This window comes from Coregonus lavaretus (genome assembly GCF_964263955.1).
Source record: "Coregonus lavaretus genome assembly, chromosome: 5".
NCBI classification, from domain to species: Eukaryota; Metazoa; Chordata; class Actinopteri; order Salmoniformes; family Salmonidae; genus Coregonus; species Coregonus lavaretus.
The window spans coordinates 16,467,744-16,493,877 of record NC_139992.1 but is presented as its reverse complement, the minus strand read 5'-3'; the positions used below and the strand labels follow the sequence as shown (position 1 = coordinate 16,493,877).

Here is a 26,134-nt window from a genome sequence, read left to right as displayed (position 1 = left end):
GGACCGGGTTTTGGCTGTGCGTAATTGGCAAACTCCAACCACTGTAAAAGAGGTGCAGCAGTTCTTGGGTTTTGCTAATTACTACCGGAGGTTTATTCGGGGTTTTGGACAGGTTGCAGCTCCCATTACGTCCCTGCTAAAGGGGGGTCCGGTGCGTTTGCAGTGGTCGGCTGAGGCGGACAGGGCATTTGTCAAACTAAAGAACCTGTTCACCTCAGCTCCTGTGCTGGCGCATCCGGATCCCTCTTACCCATTCCAAGTAGAGGTAGACGCGTCCGAGACCGGTATTGGGGCAGTTCTATCACAACTGTCCGGCACGCCACCTAAACTCCGCCCCTGTGCGTTCTACTCCAAGAAGCTCAGCTCGGCGGAGAGTAACTATGATGTTGGGGACAGGGAGCTGTTAGCCGTAGTCCAGGCCCTAAAGGTGTGGAGGCATTTGCTTGAGGGGGCTCAACACCCTTTCCTCATTCTGACGGATCACCGTAACCTGGAGTACATCCGGGCAGCTAGGAGATTGAACACTCGTCAGGCTAGGTGGAACATGTTCCTAACCCGGTTCGTTTTTAAGATCACATACATCCCTGGGTCCCAGAATGGTAAGGCAGACGCCCTGTCCCGGCGGTATGACACAGAGGAGAGGTCCAACGAGCCTACTTCCATACTGCCGGAGTCTTGTTTGGTGGCTCCTGTGGTATGGGAGGTCGATTCAGAAATCGAGCGGGCACTGCGTACCGACCCTACTCCCCCCGAGTGTCCTGTGGGGCGGACGTACGTTCCGCTCGAGATTCGTGATCGACTTATTTATTGGGCTCATACATCACCCTCCTCTGGACATCCAGGTATTGGCCGGACATTGCACTGTCTTAGCATGAAATACTGGTGGCCAACGTTAGCCAGGGATGTGAGGGTTTATGTCTCCTCCTGCTCGGTGTGTGCCCAGAGTAAGGCTCCTAGACATTTGCCCAGGGGTAAGCTACATCCCCTGCCCGTTCCACAACGACCCTGGTCCCACCTATCGGTGGATTTTGTTACCGACCTTCCCCCCTCCCAGGGGAATACCACCATTTTGGTCGTTGTGGATCGGTTTTCCAAGGCCTGTCGTCTCCTTCCCATGCCGGGTCTCCCTACTGCCCTACAAACCGCTGAGGCCCTATTCACCCATGTTTTCCGGCACTATGGGGTACCCGAGGATATAGTGTCTGACCGAGGTCCCCAGTTCACCTCCAGAGTTTGGGGGGCGTTCATGGAACGGTTGGGGGTCTCGGTAAGCCTTACCTCGGGGTACCACCCGGAGAGCAATGGGCAGGTGGAACGTGTTAACCAGGATGTGGGTAGGTTTTTGAGGTCCTATTGCCGGGACCGGCCGGAGGAGTGGTCTAGGTTCATCCCCTGGGCAGAGATGGCCCAGAACTCTCTCCGCCACTCCTCCACCAATTTAACACCCTTCCAGTGTGTTTTAGGTTATCAGCCGGTCCTGGCACCATGGCACGAGAGCCAGATCGAGGCCCCTGCGGTGGACGAGTGGATTCGGCGCTCGGAGGAGACGTGGGACGCTGCCCATGTCCATCTGCAGCGTGCCATCCGTCAACAAAAGGCGAGCGCCGACCGCCACCGCAGTGAGGCACCGGTGTACGCACCGGGAGATCGAGTCTGGCTCTTGACTCGAAACCTGCCCCTCCGCCTGCCCTGCCGGAAGCTGGGTCGGCGGTTTGTGGGGCCCTTCAAAGTCCTGAGAAGATTGAACGAGGTGTGGTACAGGTTACAACTGCCTATAGAGTATAAAAATATTAAACCCTCGTTCCATGTGTCTCTTCTCAGGCCGGTGGTAGCTGGCCCACTCCAAGAGGATGAGATAGGAGAGACCCCTCCGCCCCCTTTGGACATCGAGGGGGCCCCGGTGTACAGAGTCCGGACCATCTTGGACTCGAGGCACCGGATGAGTGGTCTCCAGTATCTCGTGGAGTGGGAGGGGTACGGTCCGGAGGAACGGTGCTGGGTGCCCAGGAGGGACATCCTCGATCCATCCCTCCTGACTGAGTTCCACCGTGGGCATCCCACGCGCCCGGGTCCGCGTCCTCCTGGCCGTCCCCGAGGCCGGGGTCGGCGCACGGCTGGAGCCGCGCGTCAAGGGGGGGGGGTACTGTCACGGTTTCGGCCGAGGCTGCGCCTCCTCCTGGTTCGGGCAGGCTTCGGCGTTCGCCGTCCCCGGAGCTCTATGTGTCTGCATTTGATTATGTTTGTCTGTCTGTATCACCTGTGTCCAATTGTGTAATTATTACGTGTCCTATAAGTTCCTTGTTTTGTTCTAGTAATTTTGTGTGTTGTTGCTTCCTGCCTTTGTGTCGGAGCTTTGTGTTTTGCTCCCGTTTTGTTTCGTGTCTTAGTGTTTACGCGTGTGCGTAATTTTCCCTCGCCTCGTTGTTTGTTTTGAGGTCGGAGGTTTCCACTTACATTTTGATGACTATTAAAGTCTGTTGGACTTTACCTCTGTGTCCTGCGCCTGACTCCTCCACCACATCCACATCGGTATCATTGACACATTTAAGTTAATTGGAGGTGTACCTGTGGATGTATTTCAAGGCCTACCTTCAAACACGGTGCCTCTTTGCTTGACATCATGGGAAAATCAAAAGAAATCATCCAAGACCTCCGAAAAAAAATGGTAGACCTCCACAAGTCTGGTTCATCCTTGGGAGCAATTTCCAAATGCCTGAAGGTACCATGTTCATCTGTACAAACAATAGTACACAAGTATAAACACCATGGGACCACGCAGCTGTCATACTGCTCAGGAAGGAGACGCGTTCTGTCTCCTAGAGATGAACATACTTTGGTGCGAAAAGTGCAAATAAATCCCAGAACAACAGCAAAGTACCTTGTGAAGATGAAGGAGAAAACAGGTACAAAAGTATCTATATCCACAGTAAAACAAGTCCTATATCAATATAAACTGAAAGGCCGCTCAGCAAGGAAGAAGCCACTGCTCCAAAACCACCATAAAAAAGCCAGACTACGGTTTGCAACTGCACATAGGGACAGAGATCATACTTTTTGGAGAAATGTCCTCTGGTGTGATGAAACAAAAATAGAACTGTTTGCCATAATGACCATCGTTATGTTTGGAGGAAAAAGGGTAACGCTTGCAAGCTGAAGAACACCATCCCAACTGTGAAACATGGGGGTGGCTGCATCATGCTGTGGGGGTGCTTTGCTGCAGGAGGGACTGGTGCACTTCACAAAATAGAAGGCATCATGAGGAAGGGAGATGATGTGGATATATTGAAGCAACATCTCAAGACATCAGTCAGGAAGTTAAAGCTTGGTCGCAAATAGGTCTTCCAAATGGACAATGACCCCAAGCATACTTCCAAAGTTGTGGCAAAATGGCTTAAGGACAAGTGGCCATCACAAAGCCCTGACCTCAATCCTATAGAAAATGTGTGGGCAGAACTGAAAAAGCGTGTGCGAGCAAAGAGGCCTACAAACCTGACTCAGTTACACCAGCTCTGTCAGGAGGACTGGGCCAAAATGCACCCAACTTATTGTGGGAAGCTTGTGGAAGGCTACCGAAATGTTTGATCCAAGTTAAACAATTTAAAGGCAATGCTACCAAATACTAATTGAGTGTATGTAAACTTCTGACCCACTGGGAATATGATGAAAGAAAGAAAAGCTGAAATAAATCCTTCTCTCTACTATTATTCTGACATTTCCCATTCTTGAAATAAAGTGGTGATCCTAACTGACCTAAGACAGGGCATTTTTATTAGGGTTAAATGTCAGGAATTGTGAAAAACTGAGTTCAAATGTATATAAACTTCCAACTTCAACTGTAGGTCATTATGGAGCTAGCTGCCATTAACATAGGAGCAAACATGTTGTACCATGTGGATATACAGTATCAGTCCAAAGTTTGGACACACCTACTAATGTAAGGGTTTTTCTTTATTTTTACTATTGTCTACATTGTACAATAATAGTGAAGACATCAAAACTATGAAATAACACATATATAATCATGTAGTAACCAAAAAAGTGTAAACAAATCAAAATATATTTTATATTTGAGATTCTTCAAAGTAGCCACCCTTTGCCTTGATGACAGCTTTGCACACTCTTGGCATTCTCTCAACCAGCTTCATGAGGTAGTCACATGGAATGCTTTTCCAACAGTCTTGAAGGAGTTTCCACATATGCTGAGCACTTGTTGGCTGCTTTTCATTCACTGCGGTTGAGGTCGGGTGATTGTGGAGGCCTGGTCATTTGATGCAGCACTCCATCACTCTCCTTCTTGGTTTCCACCAGTCCACCAGTCTAATGTCCATTGCTCGTGTTTCTTGGCCCAAACTAGTCTCTTCTTCTTATTGGTGTACTTTAGTAGTGGTTTCTTTGCAGCAATTCGACCATGAAGGCCTGATTCACACAGTCTCCTCAGAACAGAGAGAGAGAGAGAGAGAGAGAGAGAGAGAGAGAGAGAGAGAGAGAGAGAGAGAGAGAGAGAGAGAGAGAGAGAGAGAGAGAGAGAGAGAGAGAGAGAGAGAGAGAGAGAGAGAGAGAGAGAGAGAGAGAGAGAGAGAGAGAGAGAGAGAGAGAGAGAGAGAGAGAGAGAGAGAGAGAGAGAGAGAGAGAGAGAGAGAGAGAGAGAGAGAGAGAGAGAGAGAGAGAAAAAGAGAGAAAGAGAGACAGGTAGCTTAGTGGTTAAGAGCGTTGTGCCAGTAACCGAAAGGTCGCTGGTTCTAATCCCCGAGCCGACTAGGTGAAAAATCTGTCGATGTTCCCTTGAGCAAGGCACTTAACCCTAATTTCTCATGTAAGTCGCTCTGGATAAGAAAAAAAAAAAGAAGAAGAAAAATAATAAACAAATAAATAATCAAAACAATTTAAAAAATAACGTTGATGTTGAGATGTGTCTGTTACTTGAACTCTGTGAAGCATTTATTTGGGCTGCAATCTGAGGTGCAGTTAATTGCCGATTTCTGAGGCTGGTAACTCAAATGAACTTATCCTCTGCAGCAGAGGTAACTCTGGGTCTTCCTTTCCTGTGGTGGTCCTCAGGAGAGCCAGTTTCATCATAGCGCTTGATGGTTTTTGCGACTGCACTTGAAGAAACCTTGAAAGTTCTTGAAATGTTCCGGATTGACTGACCTTCATGTCTTAAAGTAATGATGGACTGTCATTTCTCTTTGCTTATTTGAGTTGTTCTTGCCATAATATGGACTTGGTCTTTTACCAAATAGGGCTATCTTCTGTATACCATCCTTACCTTGTCACAACACAACTGATTGGCTCAAACACATTAAGGATAATAATACATTCTACGAATTAACTTTTAAGGCACACCCGTTAATTGAAATGCATTCCAGGTGGTTGCCTCTTAAAGCTGGTTGAGAGAATGCCAAAAGTGTGCAAAACTGTCATCAAGGCAAAGGGTTGCTACTTTGAAGAATCTCAAATCTCAAATATATGTTGATTTGTTTAACACTTTTTTGGTTACTACATGATTATATGTGTGTTATTTCATAGTTTTGATGTCTTCACTATTATTCTACAATGTAGAAAATAGTAAAAATAAAGAAAAACCCTTGAATGAGTATGTGTGTCCAAACTGTTGACTGATACTGTACGTAATTGCAACATAATTGCAATGCACTCAATACAAATAACTGAGGAACAGGTACGTAGGTACAGAAAACACAGTATGACTTCACACAAAAACAAACAGGGAAATGGACGTGGTATGCACGACTGCAGTGTACTTTAGAGTAATTGCAGGTAATGGAACAATGTTATATTAGTGTGTACATATACAGAGGTAGCTTCCAGGTCAAGAACAGGCTAGTTTCAAACCATGATGAAGTAAAAGGCTACTCGCTAATGATAAATGTAATGTTTGCTTTGACACATTGTATTTCACAGCATGTACTGTACACACAAGCATTTCGCTACACTCGCAATAACATATGCTAACCATGTGTATGCAATTTCAGAGCTTCAGACAGAGGAGACACAGAGAAATATAGCCTACAGGATACCCATCTTAGACACATACCTGTGAGGTTCTTCAGTCCCAGCTGGCGCAGGCCAAAGTTCCCATCTCTGCGGTAGTTGAGGAAGATTGCCAGAGCGTAGCGGTCTTCATACATCTTAGTTCCTCTGATGATCCTCAGGTTCTCCAGGGGCAGGTAGTCAAACTGGTTCAGAGCCACCAGCACATAGCCCGTCACCTCCCGGATAGACTGGAAGAGGAGAGAGGCGAAAGAGAGCACATCAGACACAGCAGCACGAAACACGAGCCACAGAGACAATCAGACATAGATAGCTTGGTCCCATATATTTTTTGTCCTGATCTATTTGTGCTGTCTTCCCAACTCCTATGGTTTTCATCAATGACAACGACTAAAGATCTGGGATCAGGCTAAAGCAGACACAGAGCAGCTTTGAAAACTGATTCATCATAAGGTCATGTGAGGGGGAAACCCCATGGGGGTGAAGGAAGACTTTGCTAAAACTTTATGCTCCCAAGTTTGTGTCCACTCCACTAAGTACCAGGGTGACGCAGGAGGACATCCGCATCACCATCGCTTCACACTTAAATGTCATTTAGAAAGGATAATGACCACGGAGACTTTACAAACCCACCCAGCCAGAGCTGGTATGAATCAAAGTGACATGACCACCCTCCCTCATCCACCCTCCTGTCATGGTAGCTGTCATTAGAAGTGACAGACAAAGTGAGGTTGCATCCCAAATGGCACCTTATTCTCTATTTAATGCCCTACTTTTGACCAGTGCCCTATAGGCCCTAGTCAATATGTTGCAATATAGTGGACTACTTAGGGGATATTGTGCCATTTTGGAGGTAGACAGAGACAGCAGGGAAAGGACAGGGCAGGCCTCTCACAACACTAATGCCAACAGTGACAATAATCACAGCAACAGGCCTCCACCACACACACACAGCCACACACAAATACAAACACACACACAAATACACACACACACACACACACACACACACAATCACACATACATGCACACACGCAAGCACACTAAACTGAGTCCTAAGGAGTCTGCCACCACTGCTCAGGTTCAGACCCCCATCACTGACAGCTGTCAGGCCCCAAAGTTGCAAGAGCAGTCATGGTGCTGTCTAGATCAACCACAGTCACTTAATGGGCATGGACGGCAGCTATTTAAGTCTTTTCCACCAAGTGCTCAGAGAGTCACGCTGTCTGTGTCCCAAATTACACTCTATTCCCAATATAGTGCACTACTTTTGCCCAGAGCCCTATGGGAGCCATAAGAGCCTGGATCCTCTGCGCAACCAATCAGACAGGAGATAATAGTGGGCAAGGACAGAGGGCTGGGACTGACTCACACACAGACACACAATCACAAACACAGACACACAAAGACACACACACACAGCACCACGCTATGGTCTTGGAGGTCACCCTCCGTGCCTTCTAATGACCCTGGGGCTCAAGCTGAGGCTATTCGGGGACCAGCACGGGTCTGAGAGCGCTGACCCTGCTTTGGGCACAGTGGCTCTCTCAGACTCCCCTGCCTCCTTCCCTGCCTGTCTGTCAGTCAGTGTGTGAGTGTGTGTGTTTGTGTGTGTGTGTGTCTGTGTGTGTGTGTGTCTGTGTGTCTGTGTGTCTGTATGTGTGTGTGTGTGTGTGTGTGTGTGTGTGTGTGTGTGTGTATGTGTGTGTGTGTGTGTGTGTGTGTGTGTGTGTGTGTGTGTGTGTGTGTGTAACTTCCTGTACCAGTTACCTAGCAACCTTTGGCTGAAAGTTTCTTTATGCGAGGGTGGAGACTTCGCAAACCGGCACTCCCAATTTGTAACACATATGGACCCAGAAATAAATCACTCAGCTGATCAGATTACACAAGATTTTAGATCTGGGTTAACCGAGATTACAACAATACTACAGCATGCCAAGAGGTTTGCTTTGTCTAAGATCACTTTGTTCATCAATTGTACAAGGTCCAACCAAAATTTGATTTCCGCTTTATCACAATCCTTCCAGAAGACACACACATACAGGTTGGAGCAGGGGACTGCCACGCTGGGTGCCCGTGGAGCAGTTGTTGTGGGAGGTTAAGTGCCTTGATCAAGGGCACAAAGGGAGGCATTGACATCTAGGATTAGATACCAGCAACCCTCCAGTTTCCAGCTCATTTCCTGACAGATTTTTCCCATCAGACGTAGGATTCAAACTGGCAACCCTCAGGTCAGGACATTTAGATATGAAGACTCAGGTCAGGACATTCGGATATAAAGACCCAGGTCAGGACATTCGGATAAAAGACACAGGTCAATACATTAGCATAATGGATTACTGGTGGATCGCATTGAGCCCTGGGCTGAAGTTTTGTATGAATGCTACTACTAACATCAGCAGTCATTGCCTGTATTTTTGACCATGAATATGAAATAAAATGTTGATTTTGAAAAATATAATAAATACTGTACATATCTTTGAAATGTCTTAAGACCTTTTAATGTTTTGTCATTTGTTAATTTGTTAATAAAATATAAAGCATTTAAAGATTCAATCATGTCTTGAAAAAGTAATTTTGTGCTCATTAATTATTATCCTGGACAAACATATTAATGAGTATTTTCACAAAACTATATTTTCTCGTGTCCTTTGAGCATGATACTGTACATTTGACTTTTTGTAATTACCAATGAGGAGTTTATAAACACACCATACAAGAGCAGAGCATATACAATAAGAGGAGGACTCCCATTTACAGTATTTGGAAACTCCAGAAGAAGGGTTCTAATTCAGCACTAGACAGGATTTGAAACACCATGATAGTGTTTAGGAGCTTTAGAGAGAGGAAACAACACCAAACGAGAAAGGATCTAATTCTTCACCACAGAGGACTCAAAACACCATCATAGTGTTTTCAAGCTTTTCCAGGTTAGGGGTCCCAGTCTCTGGCAAGGTGTTGCACAACTCTTGATTATGTGGTGTTACAACACACCATGTCATGTTTCAGAACACCTCAGGATGAATGTTTTAGTAAACTTTAAATCTGTCCCAATACCCTCACAACCATGTGTTTCAATAATCCAGCAAAGTTAAGGTTTTGTTTCCTTTAAGGTGGTGGCAGCTCAGTTGCCACTAGTTTTAGTGTTACAAAGCACTTAAGTTTTACAGTGTAATATAATCACATTCTGAATTATATTTGTCATGTCTTGGAGCATGATATGATACAGTGGGGAAAAAAAGTATTTAGTCAGCCACTATTTTTGCAAGTTCTCCCACTTAAAAATATGAGAGAGGCCTGTAATTTTCATCATAGGTACATGTCAACTATGAAAGACAAATTGAGAAAAAAAATCCAGAAAATCACATTGTAGGATTTTTAATGAATTTATTTGCAAATGATGGTGGAAAATAAGTATTTGGTCACCTACAAACAAGCAAGATTTCTGGCTCTCACAGACCTGTAACTTCTTCTTTAAGAGGCTCCTCTGTCCTCCACTCGTTACCTGTATTAATGGCATCTGTTTGAACTTGTTATCAGAATAAAAGACACCTGTCCACAACCTCAAACAGTCACACTCCAAACTCCACTATGGCCAAGACCAAAGAGCTGACAAAGGACACCAGAAACAAAATTGTAGACCTGCACCAGGCTGGGAAGACTGAATCTGCAATAGGTAAGCAGCTTGGTTTGAAGAAATCAACTGTGGGAGCAATTATTAGGAAATGGAAGACATACAAGACCACTGATAATCTCCCTCGATCTGGGGCTCCACGCAAGATCTCACCCCGTAGGGTCAAAATGATCACAAGAACGGTGAGCAAAAATCCCAGAACCACACGGGGGGACCTAGTGAATGACCTGCAGAGAGCTGGGACCAAAGCAACAAAGCCTACCATCAGTAACACACTACGCCGCCAGGGACTCAAATCCTGCAGTGCAAGACGTGTCCGCCTGCTTAAGCCAGTACATGTCCATGCCTGTCTGAAGTTTGCTAGAGTGCATTTGGATGATCCAGAAGAGGATTGGGAGAATGTCATATGGTCAGATGAAACCAAAATATAACTTTTTGGTAAAAACTCAACTCGTCGTGTTTGGAGGACAAAGAATGCTGAGTTGCATCCAAATAACACCATACCTACTGTGAAGTATGGGGGTGGAAACATCATGCTTTGGGGCTGTTTTTCTGCAAAGGGACCAGGACGACTGATCCGTGTAAAGGAACAAATGAATGGGGCCATGTATCGTGAGATTTTGAGTGAAAACCTCCTTCCATCAGCAAGGGCATTGAAGATGAAACGTGGCTGGGTCTTTCAGCATGACAATGATCCCAAACACACCGCCCGGGCAATGAAGGAGTGGCTTCGTAAGAAGCATTTCAAGGTCCTGGAGTGGCCTAGCCAGTCTCCAGATCTCAACCCCATAGAAAATCTTTGGAGGGAGTTGAAAGTCTGTGTTGCCCAGCGACAGCCCCAAAACATCACTGCTCTAGAGGAGATCTGCATGGAGGAATGGGCCAAAATACCAGCAACAGTGTGTGAAAACCTTGTGAAGACTTACAGAAAACGTTTGACCTGTGTCATTGCCAACAAAGGGTATATAACAAAGTATTGAGAAACTTTTGTTATTGACCAAATACTTATTTTCCACCATAATTTGCAAATAAATTCATTAAAAATCCTACAATGTGATTTTCTGGATTTTTTTTCCTCATTTTGTCTGTCATAGTTGACGTGTACCTATGATGAAAATTACAGGCCTCTCTCATCTTTTTAAGTGGGAGAACTTGCACAATTGGTGGCTGACTAAATACTTTTTTTCCCCACTGTATATGCCACTTAGCATACACTTTTATCCAAAGCATCACTATTTATTTATTTTTACATATGGGTGGTCCCAGGAATCCAACCCACTATCCTGGCGTCGCAAGAGCCATAGTCTACCAACTGAGTGACAGAGGACCATGGCCACCTAGCTGTGGACTGTGTTGTACTATAGCTGTGGACTGTGTTGTACTATAGCTATGGGCTGTGTCGTACTATAGCTGTGGACTGTGTCGTACATTAGCTGTGGGCTGTGTCATACTATAGCTGTGGACTGTGTCATACTATAGCTGTGTGTTGTGTTGTACTATAGCTGTGGACAGTGTTGTACTATAGCTGTGGACTATGTCATACTATAGCTGTGGACTGTGTTGTACTATAGCTGTGTGTTGTGTTGTACTATATCTGTGGACTGTGTTGTACTATAGCTGTGGACTGTGTTGTACTATAGCTGTGGACTGTGTTGTACTATAGCTGTGGACTATGTCATACTATAGCTGTGGACTGTGTTGTACTATAGCTGTGGACTGTGTTGTACTATAGCTGTGGACTATGTCATACTATAGCTGTGGACTGTGTTGTACTATAGCTGTGTGTTGTGTTGTACTATATCTGTGGACTGTGTCATACTATAGCTGTGTGCTGTGTCATACTATAGCTGTGGACTGTGTCATACTATAGCTATGGACTGTGTTGTACTATAGCTGTGTGCTGTGTCATTCTATAGCAGTGGACTGTCATACTATAGCTGTGGACTGTGTTGTACTATAGCTGTGTGCTGTGTCATACTATAGCAGTGGACTGTCATACTATAGCTGTGTGCTGTGTCATACTATAGCTGTGGACTGTGTCATACTATAGCTATGGGCTGTGTCATACTATAACTGTGGGTTGTATTGTACTATAGCTGTGAGCTGTGTCATACTATAGCTGTGGACTATCATACTATAGCTGTGGACTGTCATACTATAGCTGTGTGCTGTGTTGTACTATAGCTGTGTGCTGTGTTGTACTATAGCTGTGGACTGTGTCATACTATAGCTATGGGCTGTGTCATACTATAACTGTGGGCTGTGTTGTACTATAGCTGTGGGCTTTGTCATACTATAGCTGTGGACTATCATACTATAGCTGTGGACTGTCATACTATAGTTGTGTGTTGTGTCGTACTATAGCTGTGTGCTGTGTCGTACTATAGTTGTGTGCTGTGTTGTACTATAGCTGTGGACTGTGTCATACTATAGTTGTGTGCTGTGTCGTACTATAGCTGTGGACTGTGTCATACTATAGCTGTGGACTGTGTTGTACTATAGCTATGGGCTGTGTCATACTATAGCTGTGGACTGTCATTCTATAGCTGTGGGCTGTGTCATACTATAGCTGTGGACTGTGTCGTACTATAGCTGTGGACTGTGTTGTACTATAGCTGTGGACTGTGTCATACTATAGCTGTGGACTGTCATACTATAGCTGTGGACTGTGTCATACTATAGCTGTGGACTGTGTCATACTATAGCTATGGGCTGTGTCGTACTATAGCTGTGGACTGTGTCGTACTTTAGCTGTGGACTGTGTCATACTATAGCTATGGGCTGTGTCATACTATAGCTATGGGCTGTGTCATACTATAGCTGTGGACTGTGTCATACTATAGCTGTGTGCTGTGTCATACTATAGCTGTGGACTGTGTCATACTATAGCTGTGGACTGTCATACTATAGCTGTGGACTGTGTCATACTATAGCTGTGTGCTGTGTCATACTATAGCTGTGGACTGTGTCATACTATAGCTATGGGCTGTGTCATACTATAGCTGTGGACTGTGTCATACTATAGCTGTGTGCTGTGTCATACTATAGCTGTGGACTGTGTCATACTATAGCTGTGGACTGTCATACTATAGCTGTGGACTGTGTCATACTATAGCTGTGTGCTGTGTCATACTATAGCTGTGGACTGTCATACTATAGCTGTGGACTGTGTCACACTATAGCTGTGGACTGTGTCATACTATAGCTGTGGACTGTGTCGTACTATAGCTGTGTGCTGTGTCATACTATAGCTGTGGACTGTGTTGTACTATAGCTGTGGACTGTGTTGTACTATAGCTGTGGACTGTGTCGTACTATAGCTATGTGATGTGCCATACTATATCTGTGGATTGGCACAACAGTATGTGATGTGCCTGGCATTGTAATGTTATGAACACATTGTATTGTAATGCAGATATATCACAACAGGAGGTGAAGATAACCTGAGGGTGATAGAATTATTTGAAAGCAACAGGTAGTGCAGTAGACCATCACACACGGAGAGGAGAGGGAACAGAACCTCAGCCACTGCAGGGCTAAGAGTTAGTGTGTTTATCATTGTTACAGGACGCTCCAGCATACTAACACAAAGGTAATCAGTACAGAGAGACAGAGAGGACAGAGAGAGATAGAGAGAGAGAGAGAGAGAGAGAGAGAGAGAGAGAGAGAGAGAGAGAGAGAGAGAGAGAGAGAGAGAGAGAGAGAGAGAGAGAGAGAGAGAGAGAGAGAGAGAGAGAGAGAGAGAGAGAGAGAGAGAGAGAGAGAGAGAGAGAGAGAGAGAGAGAGAGAAACATGGTATAGAGGAGACGGACCCACTGGTTGCCCTCTAGGTTACAGAGAGCTGGTAGTCCCATCCATCAAACTACCAGGTGTGAAACAGGGAAGGGGCTCAGGGGGTATGCTAATTTGGTATAGAGCAGACCTAACTCACTCTATTAAATTAATCAAAACAGGAACATTTTACATTTGGTTAGAAATTCAAAAGGAAATTATCTCAACAGAGAAAAATGTCCTCCTGTGTGCTACCTATATCCCCCCACTAGAATCCCCATACTTTAATGAAGACAGCTTCTCCATCCTGGAGGGGGAAATCAATCATTTCCAGACCCAGGGACATGTACTAGTCTGTGGCGACCTAAATGCCAGAACTAGACAAGAACCTGACACCCTCAGCACACAGGGTGACAAACACCTACCTGGAGGTGACAACATTCCCTCCCCCATCTGCCCCCCTAGGCACAACTACGACAACATAACCAACAAAAACGGGTCACGACTCCTGCAGCTCTGTCCCACACTGGGTATGTACAGAGTCAATGGTAGGCTTCGAGGGGACTCCTATGGTAGGTACACCTATAGCTCATCTCTTGGCAGTAGTACTGTAGACTACTTTATCACTGACCTCAACCCAGAGTCTCTCAGAGCGTTCACAGTCAGCCCACTGACACCCCTATCAGACCACAGCAAAATCACAGTCTACTTGAACAGAGCAATACTCAATCATGAGGCATCAAAGCCAAAGGAACTGAATAATATTAAGAAATACTATAGATGGAAGGAAAGTAGTGTTGAAACCTAACAAATAACAATTAGGCAACAACAAATTCAATCCATTCTAGACAACTTCCTGGACAAATAGTTCCACTGTAATAGTGAAGGTGTGAACTTGGCAGTAGAAAACCTAAACAGTATATTTGACCTCTCAGCTTCCCTATCAAATCTAAAAATCTCTAACAGAAAACCAAAGAAAAGTAACAACAGTGATAAATTGTTTGATGAAGAATGCAAAAACTTAAGAAAGAAATTGAGAAACCTATCCAACCAAAAACATAGAGACCCAGAAAACCTGAGCCTACACCTTCACTATGGTGAATCACTAAAACAATACAGAAATACAATACGGAAAAATAAGGAACAGCATGTCAGAAATCAGCTCAATGTAATTGAAGAATCCATAGAGTCTAACCACTTCTGGGAAAATTGGAAAACACTAAACAAACAACAACACAAAGAGCTATCTATCCAAAACGGAGATGTATGGGTAAACCACTTCTCCAATGTTTTTGGCCCTATAACAGAGAACAAACAGCAAAAAAATATACATGATCAATAGCAAATCTTAGAATCAACTATTAAAGACTACCAGAACCCACTGGATTCTCCAATTACACTGAATGAACTACAGGACAAAATACAAACCCTCCAACCCAAAAAGTAATGTGGTGTTGATGGTATCCTCAATGAAATGCTAAAATATACAGACAACATATTTCAATTAGCTACAGTCAGGAAAAAAAGAAAAGTATTTGATCCCCTGCTGATTCTGTACGTTTGCCCACTGACAAAGACATGATCTGTCTATAATTTTAATGGTAGGTTTATTTTAACAGTGAGAGACAGAATAACAACAACAAAATCCAGAAAAATGCATGTCAAAAATGTTATACGTTGATTTGCATTTTAATGAGGGAAATAAGTATTTGACCCCTCTGCAAAACATGACTTAGTACTTGGTGGCAAAACCCTTGTTGGCAATCACAGAGGTCAGACGTTTCTTGTAGTTGGCCACCAGGTTTGCACACATCTCAGGAGGGATTTTGTTCCACTCCTCTTTGCAGATCTTCTCCAAGTCATTAAGGTTTCGAGGCTGACATTTGGCAACTCAAACCTTCAGCTCCCTCCACAGATTTTCTATGGGATTATGGTCTGGAGACTGGCTAGGCCACTCCAGGACCTTAATGTGCCTCTTCTAGAGCCACTCCTTTGTTGCCTTGGCCGTGTGTTTTGGGTCATTGTCATGCTGGAATACCCATCCACGACCCATTTTCAATGCCCTGGCTGAGGGAAGGAGGTTCTCACCCAAGATTTGACGGTACATGGCCCCGTCCATCGTCCCTTTGATGCGGTGAAGTTGTCCTGTCCCCTTAGCAGAAAAACACCCCCAAAGTATAATGTTTCCACCTCCATGTTTGACAGTGGGGATGGTGTTCTTGGGGTTATAGGCAGCATTCCTCCTCCTCCAAACACGGCGAGTTGAATTGATGCGAAAGAGCTCAATTTTGGTCTCATCTGACCACAACACTTTCACCCAGTTCTCCTCTGAATAATTCAGATGTTCATTTGCAAACTTCAGACTGCCCTGTATATGTGCTTTCTTGAGCAGGGGGACCTTGCGGGCGCTGCAGGATTTCAGGATTTCAGTCCTTCACGACGTAGTGTGTTACCAATTGTTTTCTTGGAGACTATGGTCCCAGCTGTCTTGAGATCATTGACAAGATCCTCCCGTGTAGTTCTGGGCTGATTCCTCACCGTTCTCATGATCATTGCAACTCCACGAGGTGAGATCATGCATGGAGCCCCAGGCCGAGGGAGATTGACAGTCTTTTGTGTTTCTTCCATTTGCGAATAATCGCACCAACTGTTGTCACCTTCTCACCAAGCTGCTTGGCGATGGTCTTGTAGCCCATTCCAGCCTTGTGTAGGTCTACAATCTTGTCCCTGACATCCTTGGAGAGCTCTTTGGTCTTGGCCATGGTGGAGAGTTTGGAATCTGATTGATTGATTGCTTCTGTGGACAGGTGTCTTTGATACAGGTAACAAACTGAGATTAGGAGCACTCCCTTTAAGAGTGTGCTCCTAATCTCAGCTCGTTACCTGTATAAAAGACACCTGGGAGCCGGAAATCTTTCTGATTGAGAGGGGGTGAAATACTTATTTCCCTCATTTTTATGCAAATCAATTTATAAACATTTTTGACATGCATTTTTCTGTTTTTTGTTTTGTTATTCTGTCTCTCACTGTTCAAATAAACCTGCCATTCAAATTATAGACTGATCATTTCTTTGTCAGTGGGCAAACGTACAAAATCAGCAGGGGATCAAATACTTTTTTCCCTCACTGTATACTTAAACTCTTTATCATCATCCTTAGCTCTGGCATCTTCCCCAATATTTGGAACCAATGACTGATCAACCCAATCCACAAAAGTGGAGACACATTTGACCCCAATAACTACCGTGGGATATGTGTAAACAGTAACCTTGGGAAAATCCTCTGCATTATCATTAACAGCAGACTAGTTCATTTCCTCAGTGAAAACAATGTACTGAGCAAATGTCAAATTGGCTTTTTACCAAATTACCGTACGACAGACCACGTATTCACCTTGCACACCCTAATTGACAAACAAACAAACCAAAACAAAGGCAAAGTCTTCTCATGCTTTGTTGATTTCAAAAAGCTTTTGATTCAATTTGGCATGAGGGTCTGCTATACAAATTGATGGAAAGTGGGGTTGGGAGAAAAACATTTGACATTCTAAAATAAATAAAATCAATGTACACAAACAACAAATGTGCGGTTAAAATTGGCAAAAAACACACACATTTCTTTCCACAGGGCCGTGGGGTGAGACAGGGATGCAGTTTAAGCCCCACCCTCTTCAACATATATATCAACGAATTGGCGAGGGCACTAGAACAGTCTGCAGCACCCGGCCTCACCCTACTAGAATCTGAAGTCAAATGTCTTCTGTTTGCTGATGATCTGGTGCTTCTGTCACCAACCAATGAGGGCCTACAGCAGCACCTAGATCTTCTGCACAGATTCTGTCAGACCTGGGCCCTGACAGTAAATCTCAGTAAGACAAAAATAATGGTGTTCCAAAAAAGGTCCAGTTGCCAGGACCACAAATACAAATTCCATCTAGACACCATTGCCCTAGAGCACACAAAAAACTATACCTCGGCCTAAACATCAGAGCCACAAGTAACTTCCACAAAGCTGTGAACGATCTGAGAGACAAGGCAAGAAGGGCCTTCTACGCCATCAAAAGGAACATAAAATTTGACATACCAATTAGGATCTGGCTAAAAATACGTGAATCAGTTATATAACCCATTGCCCTTTATGGTTGTGAGGTCTGCGGTCCGCTCACCAACCAATAATTCACAAAATGGGATAAACACCAAATTGAGACTCTGCATGCTTAATTCTGCAAAAACATCCTCTGTGTACAATGTAAAACACAAAATAATGCATGCAGAGCATAATTAGGCCAATATCCGCTAATTATCAAAATCCAGAAAAGAGCCGTGAAATTCTATAACCACTTAAAAGGAAGCGATTCCAAAACCTTCCATAACAAAGCCATCACCTACAGAGAGATGAACTTGGAGAAGAGTCCCCTAAGTAAGCTGGTCCTGGGGCTCTGTTCACAAACACAAACACACCCCACACAGCCCCAGGACAACAACAACAACAACAACAACAACAACAACAACAACAAAAACAACAACAAAACAACAACACAATTAGACCCAACCAAATCATGAGAAAACAAAAATATAATTACTTGACACATTGGAAAGAACAAACAAACAAAAAAACAGAGCAAACTAGAATGTTATTTGGCCCTAAACAGAGAGTACACAGTGGCAGAATACCTGACCACTGTGACTGACCCAAACTTAAGGAAGGCTTTGACTATGTACAGACTCAGTGAGCTTAGCCTTGCTATTGAGAAAGGCCGCCGTAGGCAGACCTGGCTCTCAAGAGAAGACAGGTTATGTGCACACTGCCCCCAAAATGAGGTGGAAACTGAGCTGCACTTCCTAACCTCCTGCCAAATCTATGACCATATTTGAGACACATATTTCCCTCAGATTACAGCGATCCACAAAGAATTCGAAAACAAACCCAATTTTGATAAACTCCCTTATCTACTGGGTGAAAAACCACAGTGTGCCATCACAGCTGAAAGATTTGTGACCTGTTGCCACAAGAAATGGGCAACCAGTGAAGAACAAACACCATTGTAAATACAACCCATATTTATGTTTATTTATTTTCCCATTTGTACTTTAACTATTTGCACATTGTTACAACACTGTATATATACATAATATGACATTTGAAATGTCTTTATTCTTTTGAAAATTCTGAGTGTAATGTTTACTGTTAATATTATTTGTTTATTTCACATTTGTTTACTATCTACTTCACTTGCTTTGGCAATGTTAACATACATTTCCCATGCCAATAAAGCCCTTAAATTGAAATTGAAATTGAATTGAATTGAGAGAGAGCGAGATACACATACAGTGGGGAGAACAAGTATTTGATACACTGCCGATTTTGCAGGTTTTCCTACTTACAAAACATGTAGAGGTCTGTAATTTTTATTATAGGTACACTTTAACTGTGAGAGACGGAATCTAAAACAAAAATCCAGACAATCACATTGCATGATTTTTAAGTAATTTATTTGCATTTTATTGCATGACATAAGTATTTGATACATCAGAAAAGCATAACTTAATATTTGGTACAGAAACCTTTGTTTGCCATTACAGAGATCATACGTTTCCTGTAGGTCTTGACCAGGTTTGCACACACTGCAGCAGGGATTTTGGCCCACTCCTCCATACAGACCTTCTCCAGATCCTTCACGTTTCGGGGCTGTCGCTGGGCAATACGGACTTTCAGCTCCCTCCAAATACAGTGGGGAAAAAAAGTATTTAGTCAGCCACCAATTGTGCAAGTTCTCCCACTTAAAAAGATGAGAGAGGCCTGTAATTTTCATCATAGGTACACGTCAACTATGACAGACAAAATGAGAAAAAAAAATCCAGAAAATCACATTGTAGGAATTTTTATGAATTTATTTGCAAATTATGGTGGAAAATAAGTATTTGGTCAATAACAAAAGTTTCTCAATACGTTGTTATATAACCTTTGTTGGCAATGACACAGGTCAAACGTTTTCTGTAAGTCTTCACAAGGTTTTCACACACTGTTGCTGGTATTTTGGCCCATTCCTCCATGCAGATCTCCTCTAGAGCAGTGATGTTTTGGGGCTGTCGCTGGGCAACACGGATTTCAACTCCCTCCAAAGATTTTCTATGGGGTTGAGATCTGGAGACTGGCTAGGCCACTCCAGGACCTTGAAATGCTTCTTACGGAGCCACTCCTTAGTTGCCCTGGCTGTGTGTTTCGGGTCGTTGTCATGCTGGAAGACCCAGCCATGACCCATCTTCAATGCTCTTACTGAGGGAAGGAGGTTGTTGGCCAAGATCTCGCGATACATGGCCCCATCCATCCTCCCCTCAATACGTTGCAGTCGTCCTGTCCCCTTTGCAGAAAAGCATCCCCAAAGAATGATGTTTCCACCTCCATGCTTCACGGTTGGGATGGTGTTCTTGGGGTTGTAGTCATCCTTCTTCTCTCTCCAAACACGGCGAGTGGAGTTTAGACCAAAAAGCTCTATTTTTGTCTCATCAGACCACATGACCTTCTCCCATTCCTCATCTGGATCATCCATATGGTCATTGGTAAACTTCAGATGGGCCTGGACATGCGCTGGCTTGAGCAGGGGGACCTTGCGTGCGCTGCAGGATTTTAATCCATGACGGCGTAGTGTGTTACTAATGGTTTTCTTTGAGACTGTGGTCCCAGCTCTCTTCAGGTCATTGACCAGGTCCTGCCGTGTAGTTCTTGGCTGATCCCTCACCTTCCTCATGATCATTGATGCCCCACGAGGTGAGATCGTGCATGGAGCCCCAGACCGAGGGTGATTGACCGTCATCTTGAACTTCTTCCATTTTCTAATAACTGCGCCAACAGTTGTTGCTTTCTCACCAAGCTGCTTGCCTATTGTCCTGTAGCCCATCCCAGCCTTGTGCAGGTCTACAATTTTATCCCTGATGTCCTTACACAGCTCTCTGGTCTTGGCCATTGTGGAGAGGTTGGAGTCTGTTTGATTGAGTGTGTGGACAGGTGTCTTTTATACAGGTAACAAGTTCAAACAGGTGCAGTTATTACAGGTAATGAGTGGAGAACAGGAGGGCTTCTTAAAGAAAAACTAACAGGTCTGTGAGAGCCGGAATTCTTACTGGTTGGTAGGTGATCAAATACTTATGTCATGCAATAAAATGCAAATTAATTACTTTAAAATCATACAATGTGATTTTCTGGATTTATGTTTTAGATTCCGTCTCTCACAGTTGAAGTGTACCTATGATAAAAATTACAGACCTCTACATGCTTTGTAAGTAGGAAAACCTGCAAAATCGGCAGTGTATCAAATACTTCTTCTCCCCACTATATATCATACAGAATGCTGATAAAGGAGGCTTAGCTGCTTAGGTAGAAGTAACTGAATATCTTGAATATCCATGGACTACTAGCTACGTCACAGTCCTGGAAGAGAGAACAGAACAGAAGAGAACAGAACAGGGCAGATTCAGTAGATTAAGTGGGATTTCTTCTTCCCTCCCTCAACCCTCCGTCCCAACGCTTGCCTAGGCATTTGTGGAAGAACAAAACCTTCACTTCAGTCTCTGAGACGTGCCAGGCTTTGAAATTGAGTCCTTCTAAAGGAGGTGAGAAGTGAGAAGGGGAACAAGGAGAGAGAGGAGAGAGGGAGAGAGAAAGAGGGAGAGCGAGAGAGAAGGAGCGTGAAGGAGAACACAGAGAGAGAGAGCGAGAGAGAGGTAGGTAGGTAGGGAGAGAGAGGGGGAGTGAAGGAGAACACAGAGAGAGAGAGAGAGAGAGAGAGAGAGAGAGAGAGAGAGAGAGAGAGAGAGAGAGAGAGAGAGAGAGAGAGAGAGAGAGAGAGAGAGAGAGTAGGTAGGTAGGTAGGTAGGTAGGTAGGTAGGTAGGTAGGTAGGTAGGTAGGTAGGTAGGTAGGTAGGTAGGTAGGTAGGTAGGTAGGTAGGTAGGTAGGTAGGTAGGTAGGTAGGTAGGTAGGTAGGTAGGTAGGTAGGTAGGGAGAGAGAGGGGGAGTGAAGGAGAACACACAGAGAGAGAGAGAGAGATTTATGTTTATTTATTTTCCCATTTGTACTTTAACTATTTGCACATTGTTACAACACTGTAAATATACATAATATGACATTTGAAATGTCTTTATTCATTTGGAACTTCTGAGTGTAATGTTTACTGTTAATATTTATTGTTTATTTCACTTTTGTTTACTATCTACTTCACTTGCTTTGGCAATGTTAACATACATTTCCCATGCCAATAAAGCCCTTAAATTGAATTGAATTGAGAGAGCGAGAGAGGTAGGTAGGTAGGGAGAGAGAGGGAGTGAAGGAGAACAAGAGATAAAAGAAGAGAAAGGGAGAGCAGCCATGGCGGGGTACATAGCAGGAGGAGGAGAGCAGCCGTGGCGGGGTAAATAGAAGAGAGAGAGAGAGAGAGAGAGAGAGAGAGAATGTGTGTGTGTGTGTGTGTGTGTGTGTGTGTGTGTGTGTGTGTGTGTGTGGATAAGAGCGTCTGCTAAATGACTAAAATGTAAATGCCTATGTGTGCGTGCTGAAGGGCTGGGTGGAGACGAAGACAGTGGATCTCACTGGGGCTTAGGGGCCTTGCATCAGTAAGCCCATATCATTACATTAACATGTTTCTTCCCTTCCCTACTCACTACCTCTACACTCCTATACGAATCATACTGTACAACCAGATGGAGACCAATATAAATGTGCAAAATGACTCAAAATCCTATAAGATATTGACCAACTAATTTGTACCATACATATCACCCCTATAAATATGGCATATGTGAAATAGGTTCAACATTTTGACATGATATCCCTGTTCTCAATCTGAATGTCTTTGTCTTTCATCAATGTAAATCAGAGATGGGTAAATGGCAGCCCGCCCCACTTTTGTAGACCCACGGACCAATTTCCAAAAACTCAGTCAGGGTTTCAACTTCCAGTTAAGAGTTAGAATAGTAGAATACACCAGGTGCAATTTCTAAATTTGGTTGTGCATCAGCAGTTTTTCTCTTGTTATGTCAGTCACTCAATTAGCCCATGTCAGCTAAAACATTTTTGATTCATAAGTTAGTCTAGCCAGATATCTAAACTTGTAGTAATCATGCACCGGGTGGGTCCCCATTGATTCTGTTTGTCACTCTCACTCAAATATCATATTAAAAACTGCCAACATTTCTCTCCACAATATGGCAAAATGAGCAGATTGTCTTTAAATTAGTTATACAATTGCAGAATTTTATCTCCACCCCATGGCAAAATGGGTAGAATAAAATGTTGCTTAGGGCCCCCAAAAGGCTAGGGCCGGCTCTGACTGCATGTGTTAGTATGGATGTGGGTACACAGACCCGCAAGCCACTGCTGCCCCTCATGATGAGATCAAATGTTTTGTGGCCCCCAACCCCATCAAGGTTGACTACAGCTCTCAGAGTGAACATAAGTGATTTGGTCTCTGGTGAGATCCTGTATAGAGATCTACTGTATCTCTTTGTGGTTGATACTGTGGGGGTGTTTGCTGACCCTACCATAAAACAAACCCTTCTAAATGAGTAAAGAGATACAGGGATACCTCACTCACTAACTGTTATCCCACACATACTCATATCACCTTGCCTCACATAACTTTGTGCATGTCATGTCTCAGAAGAGTTGTGTGTATCAACAGATATTTTAGATATAGTTTAAATGTGGTACTTTGATTGGAAGTCCCACTCCCACAGGGGATCCTTAAAGGGTCCATGTACTGGCCTATGACATCACATGGAATTCCCATTCCAACAGTGCATTGCTCCAAGACGTGTGTTAGCGTGTCATTCCAAGACATTTAAATGTTTCCCCTTAAACCACTAGAGTGTTGCTTTAGCAGTATGCTTAGGGTCATTGTCCTGCTGGAAGGTGAACCTCTGTCCCAGTCTTAAATCTCTGGAAGACTGAAACAGGTTTCCCTCAAGAATATCCCTGTATTTAGCGCCATCCATCATTCCTTAAATTCTGACCAGTTTCCCAGTCCCTGCCGATGAAAAACATCCGCACAACATGATGCTGCCACCACCATGCTTCACTGTGGGGATGGTGTTGGGTTTGCGCCAGACATAGCATTATACTTGATGGCCAAAAAGCTCAATTTTGGTCTCATCTGACCAGAGTACCTTCTTCCATATGTTTGGGGAGTCTCCCACATGCCTTTTGGCGAACACCAAACATGTTTGCTTCTTTTTTTAATTAAGCAATGGCTTTTTTCTGCTCACTCTTCCGTAAAGCCCAGCTCTGTGGAGTATACAGCTTAAAGTGGTCCTATGGACAGATACTCCAATCTCCGCTGTGGAGCTTTGCAGCTCCTTCAGGGTTATCTTTGGTCTCTTTGTTGCCTCTCTAATTAATGCCCTCCTTGCCTGGTCCGTGAGTTTTGGTGGGCGGCCCTGTCTTGGCAGGTTTGTTGTGGTGCCATATTTTTTCCATTTTTTAATAATGGATTTAATGGTGCTCCGTGGGATGTTCAAACTTTTATATATTTTTTTATAACCCAACCCTGATCTGTACTTCTCCACAACTTTGTCCCTGACCTGTTTGGAGAGCTCCTTGGTCTTCATGGTGCCGCTTGCTTGGTGGTGCCCCTTGCTTAGTGGTGTTGCAGACTGCCTTTCAGAACAGGTGTATATATACTGAGATCATGTGACACTTAGATTGCACACAGGAGGACTTTATTTAACTAATTATGTGACTTCTGAAGGTAACTGGTTGCACCATATCTTATTTAGGGGCTTCATAGTAAAGGGGGTGAATACATATGCACACACCACTTTTCCGTTATTAATTTCTTATAATTTTTTGCAACAAGTTATTTTTTTTATTTCACCAATTTTGACTATTTTGTGTATGTCCATTACATGAAATCCAAAGGAAAATCCATTTAAATTACAGGTTGCAACAAAATAGGAAAAACACCAAGGGGAATGAATACTTTTGCAAGTCACTGTATACTTAATGTATCTCTTTAACAAGAAGATGATGTTTCATCTCTGAAGGAAGTAAAACATATGACTTCTATGCATGTGTGTTTGTTTTCTCAGCTTTTGCACCATGAGCTGCTGGAAATAGTTTTTCAGGTGACATCACCGAATGGTGTTTAGTTTAACACACTTATGGAACAATGTATTGGAATCGCAAGTGTTCATTCCTCTTCCGTGTCCTTCAGTTCATTCTCAGTAAACTATTTGGGCTGTTTCTAGAATCTCTCTGATAACATGTATCTGACTGTCTTTAGGGATTTGACATCCTATTCATGTAAGTTGAATTACAGTTTACATCTCCATATCATGCCATGCTATTACCACTTTATTATGTGCTCTAATGTAACCGGAATGTCCCATACATAATGTAGATGAGAGTTTTCCTTGTCAGAGTAGGAGTATCAGAATCAGTCGTGTACGTATAAAGCAGTTGATTCTGTCTCCATACAGTACTATACAAGTCCTGCTTGGTGACTTTGAGAAGTCACAGTGAAGTCACGGTACTCATAGTGAGTGTCATGCAGGCTGCGTCTGGATATCTTGCTTTGTGTTTGACAGTGATGGTTTGTGACAGCACGACACTCTCTTGTCAGCCTCAATGATGAGCTACCCCCGCAAGGTACGTACATCACCATCACCACAACAAAACTCCATGACACTCAAAACACAGTGGAATAGCTGAATGAGAGCGCATAGACGGACTTAAATGTGAAATAAGTTACCTTGGAATATAAAATTCCATACATATGTGTGTAAGAATACACAAAATCTAGAAATCAAAATTTTATTTGTCACATGCTTCCTAAAAAACAGGTGTAGACTAATAGTGAAATGATTACTCGATCGTCCATTTCCAACAATGCAGAGTTAAAGATAAAGATATAAATTATTTGAATGAAATAGTTACCAGAGGAATAAATACACAGTGGATAACGAATAACAATAATGAGTAAAAATAACATGGCTATACACAGGGAGTGTACCCAGTTGATGTGCAGGGGTATGAGGTAATTGAGGTAGTTATGTACACATAGGTAGGGGTAAAGTGACTAGGCAACAGGATAGATAATAGACTGAGCTGCTGCAGCATACAGTATGTGAAGCAGTAGCAGCAGCGTATGTGGTGAGTGTGTGTGTGTGTGTGTGTGGTGTCAGTATGCATGTGTGCACATGTTATGTGCGTGTGGGTGTATGTATTGTGTGGGTGTGTATGTGTGTGTTGTCCAGTGTGTGTGCATAGTGTCAGTTCAAGAGAGTTAGTGCAAAAAAGGGTAAATGCAGGTAGTCCGGGTAGCCATTTGATTAGCTATTTAGCAGTCTTGTTTAGCAGTCTTATGGCTTGAGGGTAGAAGCTGTTCAGGGTCCTGTTGGTTCCAGACTTGGTGCAATAGTTTCGCTTGCCGGGTCTATGGCTTGGGTGGCTGGAGTCTTGGACAATGGTTTGGGCTTTCCTCTGACACCGCCTGGTATAGAGGTCCTCGAGTTTGGCCCCAGGGATGTACTGGGCCGTTCTCACCATCCTTTGTAGTGCCTTGCGGTTGGGTGCCTTGCTGTTGCCGTACCAAGTGGTGATGCAGCCAGTCAAGATGCTCTCAATTGTGCCACTGTAGAACTTTTTGAGGATCTGAGGGTCCATCCCAAATCTTTTCAGCCTCCTGAGGGGGAAGAGCTGTTGTCGTGGTGTGGTGGTGTGTCTGCAC

At 43.8% G+C, this 26,134-nt stretch overlaps 1 pseudogene across 1 annotated transcript in view; it reads right to left on the bottom strand.

Annotated features, from left to right (window-relative positions):
* The window catches only part of LOC311128815 (receptor tyrosine-protein kinase erbB-4-like), a 506,504-nt pseudogene that overhangs the window by 167,658 nt on the left and 312,712 nt on the right, over positions 1-26,134 (bottom strand). The window contains exon 3 of the transcript in view: positions 6,053-6,239. The product of the transcript in view is annotated as a receptor tyrosine-protein kinase erbB-4-like (transcript). The remainder of the gene's footprint in view (positions 1-6,052; positions 6,240-26,134) is intronic.